The sequence below is a fragment of the Tenrec ecaudatus genome, chromosome X (assembly GCF_050624435.1).
Source record: "Tenrec ecaudatus isolate mTenEca1 chromosome X, mTenEca1.hap1, whole genome shotgun sequence".
Taxonomy (NCBI): Eukaryota; Metazoa; Chordata; class Mammalia; order Afrosoricida; family Tenrecidae; genus Tenrec; species Tenrec ecaudatus.
This window is the reverse complement of record NC_134548.1, coordinates 86,513,361-86,519,682: the sequence shown is the minus strand read 5'-3', so window position 1 is coordinate 86,519,682 and position 6,322 is coordinate 86,513,361. Positions and strand designations below refer to the sequence as shown.

The window sequence follows — 6,322 nt, the reverse complement described above, 5'->3', positions numbered from 1 at the left end:
ATGTGGATCTTCTGGTGACCAGGGAACTTGAACTTGACCCTCATAAAGCCTCATTCACATGTCCCTTCTTTTGAAGCTTGGTGCAATGAACATGAATACCTAGCTAATATGCTCCCCAAGGACTGTGACTTCGGGTTTCCCCAATGCACCTTTTATCCCAGTTTAGTTCTTAGGTTAAGAACAGTAGAAATTAGCCTGGCCAGAGTCTTCAAACAGCTGCCAAGGGCCATCTCCAAGGTCCCTTAGAGTAGCCTATACAGGCCAACAGGTTGCATGTACTATCGAAGAGACTGGTGTTCGAGGCCATTGAACACCGGCCCCCATGAGATGGAAGATGGCCCACTTAACTGGCTGTAGATAAACTAAAACTAATTTTCTTTCAGCTAAGAATGAGTTTCCTTTTTACTACACTAAATATCCACTTTAATACAACAAACAAACAAAAACACTCCTCAAACCAAACTCACTGCCATCAAGTCAATGCTGACTCATAATGACACTTGTAAGACAGGGTAGGACTGCTCCTGTGAGTTTCCAAGACTGTAACTGTTTAGAGGAGTAGAAAGCCTGGTGTTTCTCTTACTGAGCTGCTGTGGTTTTGAACTTCTGACCTGGCAGATCTTAGCCAAACATGGAACCACTATTCAATCAGGGCTCCACTTTAATACCAGGACTTGTAATTAAGGCACCAGTAAAAAGATATATATTTGAATATGATAAGGTATTTTTCTACTAATTCAAATGAACTTTATTAACCACAAGAAAGCAAAGATGGCAAAACTTTTGTCTCACATACTTTGGAAGTGTTATCACATACTAGTTCCCGGAAAAGAATATCATGATTGGTAAACTACAAGGTCAGTAAAAAAGAGGAAGACACTTGGAGAGTACAGTAGCTGCAACAATGGGCTCAAACATAACAGTTGTGAGGATGGTGCAGGACTTAGAAATGTTTCATATTGTTGGACATAAGGTTGCTATGAGTCAGAAGTGGAGCAGTGAGTAGTGGTGGTTCTGTGATAGAATTTTTGTCTTACATGTGGTAGATTTGAGCTTGACTCCCAGCCTATTACCTCAAGCACAGTCATCATCTGTCCATCATGTGGCTATGATGAAGAACAGGTTTTAGTGTGGCTTCCAGATTAAGATGAATTAGGGACAAAGGCATGGTGATCTATTTCTATGGATTAAAATAGTCTGTTTCATAACTGACCTTTGGGATTATGAAGGACAGGGTAGTGCTCCATTTAATTGTGCATGGAGAACATACTAATACTAGTTTGAGACTTAATATGAAGTAAGAATTTCCTTCTCAGAACCCTCAAAATACCAATTCTGTTTTAAGAGAACAAGTCAAAAAGTATTGCTACTAGAATTCCAATTCATACATATCTAAACTTATTCCAAATAAAATGTACTGAAACATGTATCGGCAATCAGTGAATGACTGCAAAGGAGTTCTCTCAGTAATATACTTGTTTTAATCTCCTTACGGTGTCTTCAACAAAATATTCCGTCAAAACTGTAGCTTCCAGTGGAATCTTTTGAGGAAATTAAACTCAAGGCAGAGATGTTAGCTCAGAAGATAACCACTATTTGTGAGGGATTTCAAAGTCGGTATGATTATCTAGTAGATAATCTCAAGACACAGAACAATTATGAATCTTCATAAGGAATACTTTTTAAAAAATTGAAAACTGAATTGGTGAGAAAATGATCAGGAACATTGCACTGAAGAATTTGTTCCTCCATTGTAAAAATGGACTTGGTTTTTTCTTTGAGCAAGGGTTGTTCTATGAAAATTTAATTGAGAAACCTCATTACATCCACCCTACATACCTGATCTTTCACCGCTGGAATTGTTTTTTGTTCTCCAAACTAAAAAACATTTAAAAAGAAAATTATTTGGGTTCCTTGGGGATTTTGATGCAGTACAAATTGAAGTGTCCAGAATTTTGGGGGTAAGACTAGAGAGATCGAAACCCTACCTCCAGATGTGTATGAGGATCTATTAAGAAGAGGCAAAGGGTAGTCATAGAGATGTAAATACAGACATATAAAGATGTAAATATATTTATATACGACGAGGGGGGAAATAGATCTATGTACATATATTTATAGGTTTAGTATTAAGAAAACAGATGGACAGTGGGCCCCTGCTCAAGTACTCCCTCAACACAAGAACACTTTGTTCTAACAATTCAGCAGTCTGAGATGCTCACCTGCCTGGCACGATCGCTGATGGCAATGGGTGCATTGGCAAATATGGTGAAGAAAGCTGACAGTGCCTGGTTACAAAAGATATAGCACCAGAAGTGTTAAAGACCTGAAGATAAACAAGCAGCCATCTAGCTGAGAGACAACAAAACCCACATGGAAGAAGCACACCAGCATATCTGGACTCAATAGCTGAGGACAATGTGGGTGCATAAGCAAAAGTTGTGAACAAAGCTGATGGTGCCTGGCTATCAAATGATACAGCATCAGGGGTCTTAAAGACTTGAAGACAATCAGGTGGCCATCTAGCTAAGAAACAACAAATCCCACAAGGAAGAAGCACACCAGCCTACCCCAACGTGAACGCTGAAGACAAAGCAGGTGCATGGACAAGTGTGGTGAAGAAAGATGATGGTGCCCAGTTGTCAAAATATATGGAATCTGGAGTCCCATAGGCTGGAAGATAAACAAGGGGCCATCTAACTGAAAAACAACAAAGCCCACATGGAAAATGCACACTAGCCTGTGAGATGACAAGGCATCAGAGGTATCAGTCATGAAAGACAAAAAAAATAATCATAGCATTGTGCATGAGGAGTGCAGACCCAGGGTCCATCTGGGGGAAATTGGACATCCCCTTGCAGAAGGGTTGTGGGGAGGTGACGAACCAGTCAGAGTGTAGTGTAGCAATGATGAAATATACAATTTTCCTCTAGTTCTTGAATGCTTCCTCCCACACCCCCCACTATCATGATCCCAATTCTACCTTACATAACCGGCTGGACCAGCAGTTGTACACTGGCATGTATAGGAACTGGAAATATGGGGAATCAAGGACAGATGAGCCCCTCAGGAACAGTGGTGAGAGTGGCGATATCAGGAAGGTGGAGGGAGGGTGACGGAGAGAGGGGAAACAGATGACAAGGTCTACATGTTACCTCCTCCATGGAGGACAGACAGCGAGAAGTGGGTGAGGAAGACGTTGGATGGTGTAAGATATGATAAAATAATTATTATTTATAAATTATCAAGGGTTCAGGGAGAGGGGGGAGTGGGGAGGGAGGGGAAAATGAGGAGCTGATACCAAGGGCTCAAGTAGAAAGCAGGTGTTTAGAGAATGATGATGTCAACATATGTACGAATGTGCTGGACACAAATGATGTATGTATGGATTGTAAAAAGAGTTGTATGAGCCCCTAATAAAATGATTTTAAAAAAAGAAAAGCTTAGATTCATGTTTACATATTTTTGTTTAATAGGATTTCTTTGGTTTTTAGAAATACTTTCTGACTTACCCTCATACATTTTTGGATGCACAGGCTTTAACTTCCTTAAGAATAGAAACCATATGAATAGGTATGGTTATTATTGTGCATCATTAAGTTGATTCTGATTCATAGCAGCCTTATGAGACAGAATAGAACTGCTCCATAGAGTTTCCAAAGCTGACTTGTATACAGAAGGAGACCATCACATAGTTCTCCCATACATGGGTATCTCACTGTCATCCAGCCAATTCTAACTCAATTTGACCCTTCAGGTCAGCTTAGATTTGCCCCTCTGGATTTCTGAGATTGTATATCTGTGCAATAGCAGAAAACCTCATCCTTATCCTGTGGAGCATCTGATGGTTTCAAACTACTGACCTTGCAGGTAGCAGTCCAATATGTATGGATCTCAGTTTACAAACACAAAAAAGATCACCCTTATTATCTTTTAATTAAGCAAATTCTGACCTGAAACTTTACCTCACGGCTGGTGAAAAATTCCACTAACATTATCTTTGCAGCCCTCTTTCCTCACATATTTACATTAAAGTTTGAGAAGCTTGTTTCCCATGTCAGAAAATAAAGGAAAGCCTAACTATTTTCAGCTAATCTTGGCTGTTTCTAACAGTACTCATGAGAACTTGACAAATCTTTCCCCTCTGCTTCAGTACCCAGTTTGGTATGTTTGCTGTTTCTTGAACTCTGATACACACACCACCTTATGCATAACTCAAAGGAGCACACTTCTGCCAGCCATTGCATTGATGAGCTATATGGCTTTCCAAGCCTCCAGATCACCCTCTTTAGCATGAGCATAGCCCTTTATCCTTCGCTTACTTCGCAGATACATTTCCCTTGAAAATCCTACAGTATGTATAAATCTCTGAATTTCTAGAAACTTATTTCTACCTTACCATAGTTTTCCCAGAGGAATGGAAGACAAATGTCATGATGTCTGTAGAAGTAGGGTAAATGCAAATAAAAAATAAGTTAATATCTCAATGATTATTTTTCTCAAGAGCTTAAAATAACTAGAGGCTTAATTGATAGTTAGAGATTAATTCACTATTACATGAGTGACCTAACAAATTTGGGTAAAAAATGCAATGATCTCTTAGTTTCATTTCTCCACAAACTTTCTGAAACCTTCTCTTATAATGAGTATGACAGCCTCACCAGGTACATTTCAAAGGAATTCAGATTATAGGAAAAGAATATATATCATTTACAATATAATAAACAGAGACTAAGAGCCAATTTATTTATTTATATACAGTTTATTTTTAATTAAGCAGGGGAAAAATCAGCACATGTTTCAAGAGGCAGACATCGTATTAGTCTTAGTGAAAACTAATTTTATTTCAAAGTTTTCTTATCATATCAGCTCTTAGAGAAAGTGAACAATGAAAATTTGAAAGTAGGAACAAAACACCAACAAACTCTAGACTCAGAAGAGGTATAAACCAATAAATCAAGCATTGTTAAGTTTTAGCTTTAATTTAAATACAGATTATTATTTTAAAAATTACTCTCTGAATATTAGCATAATGACATACTTTTATGTGAATTAAAACCAGTTGTTCAGAATTTCCAAATAGTCTTTAAATTTCTCTGATATGGACATAAACTAAACCCTATTCATCTCTACATATTGAATGTGAGACAACTGTCACAATATATCAACATTTTCACAGGAAGTGTTTTAAGGATTTGGGCACCTAGCATGTGCCATATCTGTAGCACAATAATGTCATTATTATATTCAGAAACCATTTGAAATTCTCTTTGTATATTTTAAGTTCTAAAGATTAAAAAACAAAGTGTTCTGTGTTGATAAAAAATTAATACACTATGCGATCCCATGAATTTGACAGTGATTTGCAATTACATAAAAAGCATACAAATAACATCTTGCACATGAAGTTATTTACCATTAAATTAACTGATGAACTGACTGTAATTATTTGATATCACAAATTTTCTGAATCATTCTTCCACACAAAATAGACTTTATGCTAATGTATGTTTCCAATTAAACGGTAACAATGTGGCGACAAGTGTCAAATGTGTTTATATAACAATTTGTGTGTCAAACAAACAAAAGTATATGAATCTTAATTTATTCTTTTGTCTAAGTACCATCATAGAGTATGTGTGAATAACTAAAAATCAACAAAAGGTAATTATTTTGACTTTAAAAAGAAAAGTCATTTACACATTTTCTTAAATTCTAAAGCAGCATATTCAGTTCTTAAGGCAATATGTGTGTGTGTGTGTAATAAACTCTCATTCTTTTGATATTAAACGCCATAGGAAAATCCTTATATCTTAATAGGCAATATATTAGTACACATCTGAATATAAATTTGCAAATATTCTCCATTAGTAGGAAGTCGCTCTGTGAAGTGAAGTGCTGTATATAAGGCAACATCTAATAGCCATCCCGTGCATCAGGAGGTGTGGAATGGCTGATTCTGGACCTTCTATTCACAGATATAATAGATAATGAAATAATAACCCTTTTCCATTTAAGAGCAGCCTTTTCAGAACAGATTACAGTCAGCAAACTCTGTTGAATATATTCTGGATCAGAGTTCTGGAATGTTAAAGAATTTTGTCTCTGAAGGGTGAGTGATGGACAGACAGTTGGAGATGGAGTTGGGAATTCTGTTCATTATGCACAGAATTATTCTCTTTATCATTCACACTAAGTTGTGGGACACCCACACATTGGCTGACAGAACTAGTCTTTTTGGCCTCTGTGTTGGTTGGAGATTGTGCGGAAGTATCCTCATTGGATGACTCATTGGGAGCAGTACCAGGAATCATTTATTTTG

General features: G+C 37.2%; 1 non-coding gene across 1 annotated transcript; it reads right to left on the bottom strand.

Moving 5' to 3' along the window:
- Positions 1 to 224: 224 nt before the first annotated feature.
- On the bottom strand, positions 225 to 357 carry LOC142435315 (small nucleolar RNA SNORA70). Its single transcript, XR_012781392.1, has one exon. It is a non-coding gene; the product is annotated as a small nucleolar RNA SNORA70 (small nucleolar RNA).
- Positions 358 to 6,322: the final 5,965 nt, after the last annotated feature.